The following is a 12,505-nucleotide window of genomic DNA, read 5'->3' as shown; positions in this document are numbered from 1 at the left end:
AGTTTGTATGTACATGTTTACTCATGATTTATTTTAATTCTTAAAGTAACTAGATATTTAGTCACTGTAACTCATATAGAACTGTATTTTAATTATTGCAATAGATAACAAGATTTATTAGGACACGCTTGTTCAATCACCATTTTTGATGCAATTCAAACAAACCTATATTGATGATGATGTGTAACAACTACATGCGAAGAATCGGGAAAAAATTAAATTCATTGAAAATCTAGATATTATCTGAATTTCTTCCTTAACCTTCAACTACATCCAATCATGTTGACATATTTCTTATAAGTCATTGTTATATAGAATAATAGATAGATAGTCACACATTTGCCTTATGGCACATAATTTATTTTTCTTTTATTTTTGGTTCAAAATTTGATTTAACAAATCTAAACTTTAATTCACTATTTTATTGCACACCTTTCCTGTACTTTCAAGCGAAGGCTTACATGAATTTTTTTAATATATACACAACTTCAAGATAAATCTAAATTTTTTTTTAACAAAAATATTACTAAGATCATTTTTTTTGAATTAAAATTTTAATATAAAATATGTTCTATCTAAATCCTCTTATCTTACACTACACATATAAAGTTAGCCAGTATCCTCGTACAACTATCTGATTAACAACATTATAATTAAGTTATAACAACAAATATTTCAAATAAAAATAAAAAATAATAAAATAAAAAATTGAGATAAAAAAGAAAATAAAAAAGGATGATAGGAAAACAAAATGAGGGGAGGGAGATATAAATTTCATAAACAAGTTAAAAAGAATCAATTATCAAAAAATAGAATTAGATTTACCATTTAACATAATAAAAAAATATTATATTTGGATCTAATTATTATTATGATTAAATCCACGAGCATTGTTATGGTCAGTCAGAATGGGCATTTAACTTTGTGAAAGCAACAGGTGGGTTAAATAAATATATCTAAAAGCCGCCGCACATAATTGCAGCATGGAAGGTTGTGCCGAATTAAGAAAACCATAAATGTCGTCGAGCTTTTCAATTCAAATGCCGGAGGTAATCGCACCAGCCATAACCAGACCCTGGTGGGCCAAGCCCGAAGGGCGATGGCGTGTCAGTTATATCCCCTCGTAATTCCTCAAACTCAATGAGGGTATTCCCGTCAATCTATTTTATTTAAGAGAGAGAAATAGAGAGGAGAGAGATAGAGAAGGGAAGAGAGAGAGAGCGAAAGAGAGAGATAGAGAGAGCAGGGAGGAAGGCGGGCAAGGGCGAAGGATTTGATTTTTTTTTTTTTTCTCTCCTCAAATTTTTTTCCTGCTGTTAAATCGCCATTAGATGCTAGTTGGTGGCGATGGTGTCGGACCAGGACATAGCGAGCTGCGTGCAGTCTCTCCTCCGGCAGGCCGGCCCCAACGCCGTTGCCTCGGTTAATGGCGTCGTCCGGGAGCTGGAGGCCAAACTCGGCATCGACCTCTCCCACAAGGCCGGCTTCATCCGCGACCAGATCGACCTCCTCCTCGGCCCCTCAAAGGACCATTTTGCCCTCCAACGCCGCCCCCAATTCCACCCCCAACCCGAAGCCCTCCACCACTACCACCCTCAATTCCAGCCCCTTCCCCCGGCCTCCTCTTCCCCCTTCACCCACCTCCCCATCACCACGAGCTCTCCTTCCGCTACCCCCCGCCGCCTCTCCCGGACTCCGCCACCGCCGCGGCGGCGCTGGCCCAGCAGCAGCTCCGGCAGCAGAAGCATCAGCAGCTCCAGCAGCACCATTCTCCACCGCTGCCGATGCCGGCCGCCGCTCAGTCAGCCGCGCCTGCCCAGAAAGAAAGGTGGCTCCTTTTTGCTTCTTTCTTGCCCAATTTTCAAATTAGGGCTTTGGTTGTTGTGAAAGTTGCGTGCTTTTTACTGACTAAAGTAAAGTTGCATGCTTTTTTTCCCCCGGAAAAAGAAGCATGTTATTTGCGGTTGATGGGCGGGAAATAGGTTTTTAGGGTAGAGTTACGGGTATGTGAGGTTTGGGCAGGGAGGTTGGAATTTGGAAGATTTGATACTCTGTGTATAGAAAAAGAGATTTTTTTTTTTTCCATTGAGAAATTGCTGAAACTGGAGGTGGTGAAATAGTAGAGTTTTGGCTGTTGTAAAATTTTGGATTTCTGTATCTAAAAATAAGTTTGTCTCTAAACTAGTGAATAATAAAATCATCTTCTTCATTACTTATGGACGAGCGTGCCTGCATCGTAAGATTTGGCACTCTCAGAGTTGTGGAATATATATGAATTGAAGAGTTCAATTTGGGACTTCTCTTTGGTTATCTGAACGCTTGGACTGGGTGGCCTCTTATGCTCTTTTAGAATTTGAGGTGAGAGAAGAAACGGGATGGCTGAGAGTGTGGCTTGTTCAAAAAAGGAGCTATTGTGTGTGAGGGAGGTTTATTTGAAATTAAAGTGATTAGATGTAAGACATGTTATTTTGGTAACACCAGTCGCTAAGATGAGATGGAAGTTCATCTGCAGTAATAGGTTCAGATGACTATTGTGGCCCTTGGAAGTTGGTGCTTCTGAATGAAGTTGCAGGAGTTTACCTACATTTGGAAATTATTTACCAAGTTATAGAGGTGGGAAATAAAAGGCAACAGGAGTTTGGTGAAGAGACACAAAGGAGGTTTTTAAGAATTTAGGCTTAATGTGACATATGATTGGGCAAAAGGGACATGATGATCCACTTCCATCCATAAAATTGATTTGAAATAAGATGGACTGTGCTCTTGAAATTATTATGTGCAACTGAAACTTAAGGGAGAACCTCTTAAGTCAAAAACATGAATAGAATACTATGGTATATCCATGTAGATATTATATTGACAAAATGGGGACATACTTGTAAATTGAGTTGTTGGGAAGTGAACCTAGAGAAGTGTGCTAAAATTAACATGAACAAAGTTAAACTTCATTCACCTAGAGAAACTTATGTGTTTCATCACTAGAGAATTAGGTGATATGAAAATGGGTAATTGGATTAAATACATGCAAAGGAAATTAAGAGACGCTTGATAAGGTGGGATCAGATTATGTTGAAGGATTGCAAGATAGATTGAATGACCTGAAAAATTCAGGGTGGAAGATTTAGGATGGTAAACCCAAAAAAATTGTTTGGTTAATCTTTTAAATTGACAGACAGTCTAATCTAAAAAGAATTTCAAAGTTGACTTAAAACAAATTAACTAGGTTTGCTGACATCAGCAGTTTATAAAAAGTGTGTAAGTTCTCTTCTTGGCAAACAATATAAGTTTAAGAAAAGTGCATGAGGATGCCCTTGTTCTTCCTTTTGTTTGTAAATATTTATGTCATTTGAAAAGTTTATATCTTCCCCTTATAGCAAATATTATGGTTGTTGTTGAAAATTTAAAAATTGTGTGATTTCATTTTTGCACTGCAAGGTCGATTGCAAATAGTTAGAAAAAGCTAAATCAAGGTTTGCAGAACTGATATCGAGGGTTGTACCGACTGGAGATCGGTTCGGTACGATACGGGTTTGTATTGTGCCAATTTGACACATATTGAACTAAGGAGACGAAGATGGAGCTAGGGAGAGGGAAAAGGAGAGGGATAAGGGGAGGGAGAGAAGAGCCATAGAGAGGGAGAGAGGGAGAAGGAGGGAAAGAGAGTAGGGGTCGGGGGTGGGGTGGGGTGGGGTGGGGGGGGGGGAGGGTCGAAGGCAACAATTGCTGCTAGAGATGGAGGGACAGAGGAGGAGGGACTTGCATTGTTGGTGGTGTTAGACAGAGCTCTTCATATAAGCTAGGACACAATTGGGAGAACCAATTGGGAGGAGGGAGAGAGTATATGGGAGGAGGGGGGCTTACCTTATCGCAGTAGTTGGCATGGAAAGAGAGAGTGGCTCGAAGAAGCTAGAGCATGATCATGACTTTGAGAGAACTTATTAGGGGGGATGGAGAGAGAGGAGGAGAGTTTTATAAGTCAAACTGACCCACATGGCCCTATCGTCTTGGGTCAACATTGGTTCGGTTTGAAATGGCCGAACTGCTTGGTTAGGGTAGGTTTGATGTTTCTTGTCTCTTGTGCTAGATGGTTATGGTTATGGTGTGATTTGGCTTTTGTAACAAACCTGTTGATCTGCAATAGTTATGCATTTTGCATGTCATGTCTCTAACAAGGGAAAGTTTAGTGGTTCAAATATAAAATTAAACTAAAAATTTTTACATAAAGTTTCTATAAATAAATGGTAGACTTATTTTTGTTCAAAAATTAGATTGCCTTTTCTGCAACTATTTACATGATCATTTTATACCCCTTTACTTTTTTCTTGGGTGTAGATGCTTAAAGATGAATAGTTAAATGGAAAGGGTAGGATCAATATCTTAACATAATCTTCTGAAAACAAGAGCTTCTCCTTGCTGCCACTCCAGTCATGTACCGTAGGAGCTATGATCTACTGTCACCCAATAGGTAGTGGTTAAGCAGTGTGTTGAGTGGGCTAACGGACTATAGAGACTCCCTACTGATGATGTGAATGCAAAAGATTACGACCGAGGATGGAAGACCAGTCTTGAGGGTGAACCACCGATAAAATTTTCTTATGAGGATGTGAATGGTTGAGGGCATGTTCATATACATTTGACCAACTGTAAATTTGATAACTCCCAAAGGCTATTTAGAAGCAACTCTGGTCTGAGGAAAAACAGGCATTACTGTGAACCCTACTGTAGGATAGCTTGGTCGATCTCTGGCTGTTCAGACTTTTTTTAATATTATTTTGGTATAGGTGATAGGGTGTTGTATGCTATTTACCTCTTTGTATTGAATTCAATCTCCAAGATTTCTGCATCAGTTTTAACTACCATGCAGAGCATGAAGCGGCTTTTTCTTGCAAATTGGTGGGAGGATTTTTAAGGAAAGTACCAGATAAGTTAAAAGTATTTTGTAAATGTAAAGGGGAGGAAATTGAGTGCAACTAGGTCAGATGGGATTAGCAGGTTTCTAAAGGATAGCCACTTTGGATAGTTTAAATAGAAAGCATATTGACACAATGCACATTTAGTGGCAGATGCCTAGCATGCTGAGGGATATTGTAGTGCTTGTTGGAAGATATACCATAAGGGGGGAAGTTGACCTTTGAAATCTAGATTGGCAGAAGATGCGTGATCGCTGTCGTAGACGGTCAAAAATAAATTTAACTCAAACTATATAGATAGGGTGAGTTAGGATCGTATCCACAGGGATCGTGTTAGTTATGTTTAAGAGATTTGGATTTAAGTTAGAGTTTTAGTTAAATTGCAAAACTAAAAATATAGGAGAACGAGAATATGAGTGAAAGTAGAAATAAGAATTCAAATTAAATTAAAATTAGTAAGCAAGAGATTAAGATGTCTCAAGGTTTCGATTCAGTTTTTAGTATAATATAAAGTATTTCTTCAATATGCAATTATTAAAATTATGATTGATCTCCGAACATAATCTATCTCATTGGATACAGATCGTAGTACCTTAATTCACCCCTTCGTAGCCATAGGCTATTCAAAGTCTCAATTCATAAAAATAAAATAATCTATAATCAGATTCCGAGCATAACCTATCTTGTTGAGTATGAATCGTATTCTTAGATCACAACTCATCTCTACGTAGTCATAGGTTATTCAAAAATCTAAATTATAGTCTAAACAAAAAGCATAATACTTGAAGTGATGGAAAGAATTTTATTCATGAAAAGAAAATCATTACAATCAAGCTTTAATTGCATAAAGAAAAATTACAAAATATAAATACTAAAAACCTCATTTACTCCTCGAAGCTGAACATCCTTAGCCGCGCATGATCCCTTCTCTCCTCCTTGCAAAGGCTTTTGAAGGTTTTTCTGAATTCTTGAATTTTTTTGATGATTTTTAGGTAGAGGCATTGGGCTTTATTTATAGGTGTTAGGAGGGAAAAGATTTTCATGATTTTTAGATGCGAGACTAAAGAAAGAGGATAGATGAATGGTTAGGATTTTATTTGCAAAGAATGGATGGCTAGATAGATAGCTGGTTAAATAGGAAAGAGAGGGAGAGAGAGAACACCTCTGTTTCCACGTCCCAGGCTTCCGCATTGCGTGACTACACCAGGACTACGCCAAGCACTCATGCTCGCGCCCGCTGTCCACTTTCAAACACACGCCCACGTTCAAATTCCCCTGTGAGCTGCTTGGTTTCGTGCGTGGACCCACTTACGCACCAGGCCTTCAAACCACGTGAAATGCCACCAGGTGAGCCACACCAAAAGGCCTCTTTTTCCTTTGTGTGGATCCCACGTTAAAGGCATGCATGGACCCCTTCTTTTGTTTTTCCGCTAGATCTCATGAGGTGGCGTTCCATCCATTTTTTCCTTTCTGGTCCCATGCCGCATGCCTTCTATGCTCCAATTTTCCCAAATGCCGCATGCTCCCAGCTCTTCACAAATCTCCATGGGTCCCATACAAAATTATGCCTTTTTAACATTGGGTTTCTTTTGGTGCTGCATGCCTTTGTCACGTGCTGCATTTTGACCGTAAGATTTTGATGTTCATGTGACAGCTTGGACTTGGACTCAGATTTCGTCTGCACATGTTGGGGCTTTTACTAATTGCTATGTGAATAATTCCTCCTGATTAATAATTCCTGAAAAAGAGCATAAGAAGTATCAAATACTAAATAATAAGAATTAAATAACAAAGGTTTAAATACTTGTAATGTCATATTTAATGCATTGATCAGCATGCAAGTGAGGACTTTTAGATTGTTGACTTGAGAAGAATGTGAGGGCTTGTTAGGATGCAGGACTAGATTGCATGAGCTTAAATTTTGATTAATCAAAAAACAAGCTAAATTGTTCTTGAGGCCAAATTCTAAGTTATTTTGTTAGGATGGAGAGAGAGATTTCTACAAGTACCTTGTCTACTATTTCGTTTAGCTAGATGTGGTAAATTGTGGCCGACTCCATATGGCTTGTATGTGGCTTCCAAATTTTGATTAAGATGTCATGAAATGTAAATTGATCCTGAACATTGGCTTTACGTATGAATACAGCAATTAATGGTCTAGCTTGAGTTAACCTAAAGGAAAGGAGTTAACTTGAACCTAAACAACTCCTAGTGTTGTCTAAACCTTTTTCTATAGTTTTTGTGGAAGATGCTTGTAATTTTCAATATAGTTGCCTGGAGGCCTGTGCTACTGTCAAGTCAAAGTGGACAAGTAAGATGATCATGATGAAGCAGCTTCTCTTAGCAGCTGAAGGGATAAAAGTAGAAAGAGTCAATTAAGGGCAGTGCAGTGCTGTGTCCTTTATAGGTTGTTATATTGGCTTAATAGTAGATGACATAGCACACTCCATTTGGAGAAATAGGTTATGGGATCCTCTGCTATTATATATTAAGTTTTTCTTTATATGTTTACCTTGGTAGATTTTTATTGGTTAAAGCCTGGTTGAGGGAGTCGCAAGTTATATATGTTGATGATAAATGGTGCTTTGTGTGTTGGAAGGAAAGGTTGCTTGCAGTTGTCTGGCACAAGGTTTTGAAGAGTTGTTCTATGGCATTATACCACTCGCAGGCTGTTATAGTACATACTACATACCATGGTACATATTACACTGACCCAAGGGATTTGCTGCTACCAAAACATACTCGCACACACACAAAGAAAGGGTGCTGAAACACATATTTAATCTTGGTATTGAGTGATACGAGGTTGATACAAGATGGTGTGGGCGGTTTCTTCTGGACCGTATCCGTAGGTTCAGGCCAGTTTGTCTGTGGAACAGTTTTGATGGCTGTTTCTGTTCCTTATCTGTAGGGAATGTACTGGCTAATAGGAGCAAGATTTCATGCCTTGAACTTGACTTTAATGGCTGGAAAGTCTGGAACTTCATTCTCTTTCATATTCCATGGAGATTTAAAGAAAGGGGAGTCATATGTTTCGCAATTTCAAGCTCAGCAGTGAAAATACTTGGTTTTTGTTGGAGCATTCTGTTATTTGGAAGGGAAATGTTGGTTTCAGGAACTGTGAAAAAAGAGCTTGTTTTCATATTGCATTTACCTCTCCCTCCTTCCTAGGTAGACGTCTTTTATTTGTTATTTATGCTTTTTGCTTGTTCCTTTTGATTTCTTTATCCCCATATTGTAACCTTTGAACATTTTTTATTGTTTATAATGTTATTCAACTACATTGTCTCCTTGCTTCTAAAAAGGAGCGTGAAGGAACAAGAATTGATAAGGCAAATAAAGATGGTGTATAAAAAATATCCAGATGCAGTTTGCTGATTCATCTATGCAAGTCCCAGGTGCCCTAGTGGTAACCCCCAAAATCAAAATTGTGAAAAATGAAGATCTGTGCATGCAGATATCTAAACATGCCAATCTAAAGAAAACTCTTATTAGTAGGTTATTGGTTTATTTTTTATCATTATCTCACTCATTTGCAAACAAAAGGGGAAAAGATGTTAGATGGGCGAAAGGCCATTCATTTACTAACAACAAAAAGGTGAACCTTTTATCCATTATACATTTAAAATACTGGCTTTCATGAAGATGTCAATAGCTTGCTTGCTTGTCTGATGTTTGTTGTGCGTACTCACACTTAATTTATGTTTCAGTGCTCCTGCTGGAGTTAAGCGGAGAGGTGGACCAGGGGGTTTAAGTAAAGTTTGCGGCGTTTCACCGCAACTGCAGGCCATTGTTGGTGAGCCAACCATGGCGAGGACTCAGGTTCTTTCTGCTAACTTAACATTTTTTTTTTGAAATGTTATATTTTTCTAAGTTTCTTTTGTGAAATTCAATAGTCAAAATTTTTGGACTTGTTTAAGAATATCAAATATGCACCCGTATCATGTTTCAGATTGTGAAGCAGCTGTGGGCATACATTCGTAAGAATAATCTCCAAGATCCTAATAACAAGAGGAAGATCATATGCAATGATGAACTGCGTTTGGTTTTTGAGACTGATTGTACTGACATGTTCAAGATGAATAAGCTGTTAGCTAAGCATATAATACCACTTGAATCTACAAGTTAGTGCTTTTTTTTTGGGTGTCCTAGAAATAGGCTGCAAGTGAACAATACTAAAATCTGTTTCAATATTTGCAGGAGATCCAGGTCCAGACTCAAAAAAGTTAAAGGCCCCAGCTACAGAAGTGGTTTCTGCAACAGAACCTGATGTTGATCAATATCCTCTTGTTATATCTGATGCACTGGCCAATTTTTTTGGAACTGGAGAAAGGGAGATGCTTCAATCAGAGGCTTTGAGACGTATTTGGGATTACATAAAACATAACCAGTTGGAGGTTAGTGCCACTTATCTATATGTGAGACTATTTTAGTGAGGTTGAGTTGTCCTTGGTCATTCTTTATTACCTTTCGAGATGTCCCTTTGACATCAGATTCGTGTTTCTGAACTTGGTCTTTTAATACTCAAAATTCCTTTATTTCCTTACCAGGTTTCTTTATGAATTGATGCTCCCACATTTTACTTTCTCTTCTTCAAAATTTCCAGTTTTTCTACAGTTACTTTTGCCCCTCTTTTCTTCTCTGCGCCTCTGACTGTAGCTATAGAACTGTTCTTCTTATCAACTTTCAACTTAATAGCAGTATGAGAGATTGTAGGATAGACATTTTGTTTTTGATCAATTAGCTTGTAAACATGAAGTGCTTCTGCTGCGCATGCATGCACGCATGCAACTGTGCCAAACAAAAATGATTCATTATCTCAGTACTTACAAGATATCATGTAATGGTAATAGTTCTACTTCTTTGTGGTTCATATTAATCTCTTTGAACAAATTTTTCTCTGCTTAGTTTTTTAGTTGTATACTGGAGAAGTTTCCTATTGATTCTGTAACTTAATAGCCTACCTCTTTTACTTATTTTTCTGTCTTCTTGTTTCATGTAACTTGTTTTCCTTTTACTTCTGTTCTTTTGTGTACTTTTTCTTTGCCTTTTCTTTGATCTCCAGCCAGATTTAATATCTCGTGGTTTTCATTTTAACAATTTGTTTGTTTGATATAATTTGTGTTAGGACCCTGCGAACACAATGGTGATTTTGTGTGACACTAAACTTCAACAACTTTTTGGATGTGAAAGCCTTTCTGCCTTGGGGATATCAGATATGTTGTCACGCCATTTGTTCAAGCAATCCTAACACAGATGGCATTAACTGGTTAGATGGTTCTTACTCCATGCCTGATATGCACATGTTTTCTACAAACTTAGATTTGCTAAATGCTTTCTGTCTTGGCACCATGTGATTGTTTATGTTTTGAAAATAACAATGAGCTTTTCTATGGAAGCAATTTTAATCTGGTTCTGTTTCATGGTTGATTTCTGGGAACTTAAAATTTTTTCAGAACATCAAATGGAGCAATTTTACTTGGTTCAATAGGCGAAAAGCTATACTAAGAACTTTCTGTTGATGAGAATATAACTCAGCGAAGTCTAAAGAATGCATACCAAATTAGTTTATCATGTTTAGAATTCTTGAATTTTGGGAAACTATCATGAAATCATGACTTCTGATCGTTTTAGTAATGATTTTAAATCATATTCCAAAGTGAGAATTTAAAATGGAACCAGTGGCAAGAGGGAAAATAATGAGGAACAAAGAAGATGAGAGGTAAACGGAGGGTTTGTACGTTGTTTTTTCCATAAAGTTTCACTGTAATCTCTAAATTATTGGATCACTTCTTTCCTTACATTGTTTAAGTTGCTTAAACCTCAAGAAACAAAGAATCAAGTTTGGACCTCTGATTTAATCAAACTGATTTCTTTTTCTTCTGAATTCACAAAGCAATCTAGAACTAGATCCATAGAGTTCTGAGCACAATTTTAGCTTCAATGATATGCATCCGTGCAGTTATGTTTCCGGAAGAGCAGCAGGTTGAGGTACTAGCACATTGCAAACAATAAAAGAAAAAGGAGAGATAAACTGAACATAAAGCTCCAAACAAATGTTTAGTTGAAACCATCATTTAAACTTCAGACAACATCAGGTGATGTTTTAAAATGTAGGTATGGTATGAAGCTGAGTTGGATTTTATAAAATTTTCACAAAATATAGATTATCTCCTGCCGTATTCTGCTTTTGTTAGACATTCTTAAAAAAGCAAATTGGAGAAGTTTCTTTGCGTTGTCCCAGATCAAGAGAGAAAATAATACATTAATTAAAGATATGTTCATTATCTGGATGCTAGTTTGCATCATGTAAATACATAGAAATTATGTAAATATCATGTTCAAACAACAAATACATTGCGATCTCCAATTAAGGTAATGTTTTGTAATTATTTTCCTTACCATAGTTTTGATGTGGACGACAGTTTATAATGTTCATGATATGGTTTCTTGAACTTAGTATGGAGAATTTGATTTATTAAAATGCATTATGAAGTGCCAGTTTGCTTATATTTCTTGATGAATTGGAGGGTTGGAGTTGCCAATTGGTTCACTATTCTTTTGTATGGTGCCAAGTTTGCTTCTAATTCATTAATCCGGAGCTTTGTTTTAAAGTTGGACCCAAGAACCATAATGTCAGCCACCAAGAATAAGTGATAATTTTCTGCACGTTTATCTATGTACTTCATTCCTTGTTTCTTCTTCTTTTTCCTTCTCGTTTTGGTTTTTAACACCTTCTTTGGTCATGAAACAACAGCAAGTTTGGGCTTCCAAATCTGTCAGAATCAAGCTTTAGACAGATAATTACTCAAATTGGTTAATTTGTAAAAACAATTCAAATTGGATAATTTCACATATGTTACCTTCATTGAAATGATTAATTCTCAGGTTTTTCATCATTTTTTATGCTAATGATGAGAAGTGCAATTGCGCAAGTCTATTCTTACTAAAATTAATGCTTTAAATTTTTAGACTTTCATGGCTGACTAGCTCTTTTCTTGTTTCTATTGTATAGTTGAGTTTCGCCTAATATTTATGATACATTTGTTAGATTGTTCTTAGATAGTTTCAGTTGGTGTGCTCGGCTTATGTGAAGATAGAAGTAGTAACTGGCATTCTTCAATCTTTTGTGTGCAGGTGGCAAGTACAGTGACATCTAGGTGATCTAACAATATAACAGATACTGATGAAAAAAGATCATTTTGTCGAATGCGTTCTGATTGGTTGTATTTTATTATGTTTAACAAACTTTTTTGTTGATGGGCAAGATGTAGTTTACTCTTGTGTAATGGTAAAAAAAATGATGATAGTTGATGTCATAATATCCAATTCTAGTGTTCTTGAAGAATGTCAGCCTCTAGCTTTTCTTGTTGACAATGCATAGGATTTCCATATACAGATTCTCCAGATGCTCACAGTGATTTGCTAATCAATCTAAATGAATGAAAACATTGTTTAACATCCTGCCAGACCCTTGTTGCGGGGGAAAAAAAAATCAAGAAAGATCCTCCATGAGCCAGGGAGAAGATAGGGGTCCTCCAGGAGTTGAAGCAAAGAGCATAACTTAAGCTGTCAACATGTTAATTATGATTATA

The 12,505-nt window shown here is 37.0% G+C and overlaps 1 non-coding gene across 1 annotated transcript; it reads left to right on the top strand.

The window, feature by feature from the left end:
- The first annotated feature begins 1,209 nt into the window (after positions 1–1,209).
- Positions 1,210–12,232, top strand: LOC105050254 (uncharacterized). Its single transcript, XR_012143484.1, has 6 exons — positions 1,210–1,828; positions 8,621–8,732; positions 8,863–9,034; positions 9,111–9,307; positions 10,039–10,179; positions 12,048–12,232. It is a non-coding gene; the product is annotated as an uncharacterized protein (transcript).
- The last annotated feature ends 273 nt before the right edge of the window (positions 12,233–12,505 follow it).

The sequence above is a fragment of the Elaeis guineensis genome, chromosome 8, assembly GCF_000442705.2.
Source record: "Elaeis guineensis isolate ETL-2024a chromosome 8, EG11, whole genome shotgun sequence".
NCBI lineage: Eukaryota > Viridiplantae > Streptophyta > Magnoliopsida > Arecales > Arecaceae > Elaeis > Elaeis guineensis.
Note: the sequence above shows the minus strand (reverse complement) of the source record. Positions and strands in the feature narration are given on the sequence as shown.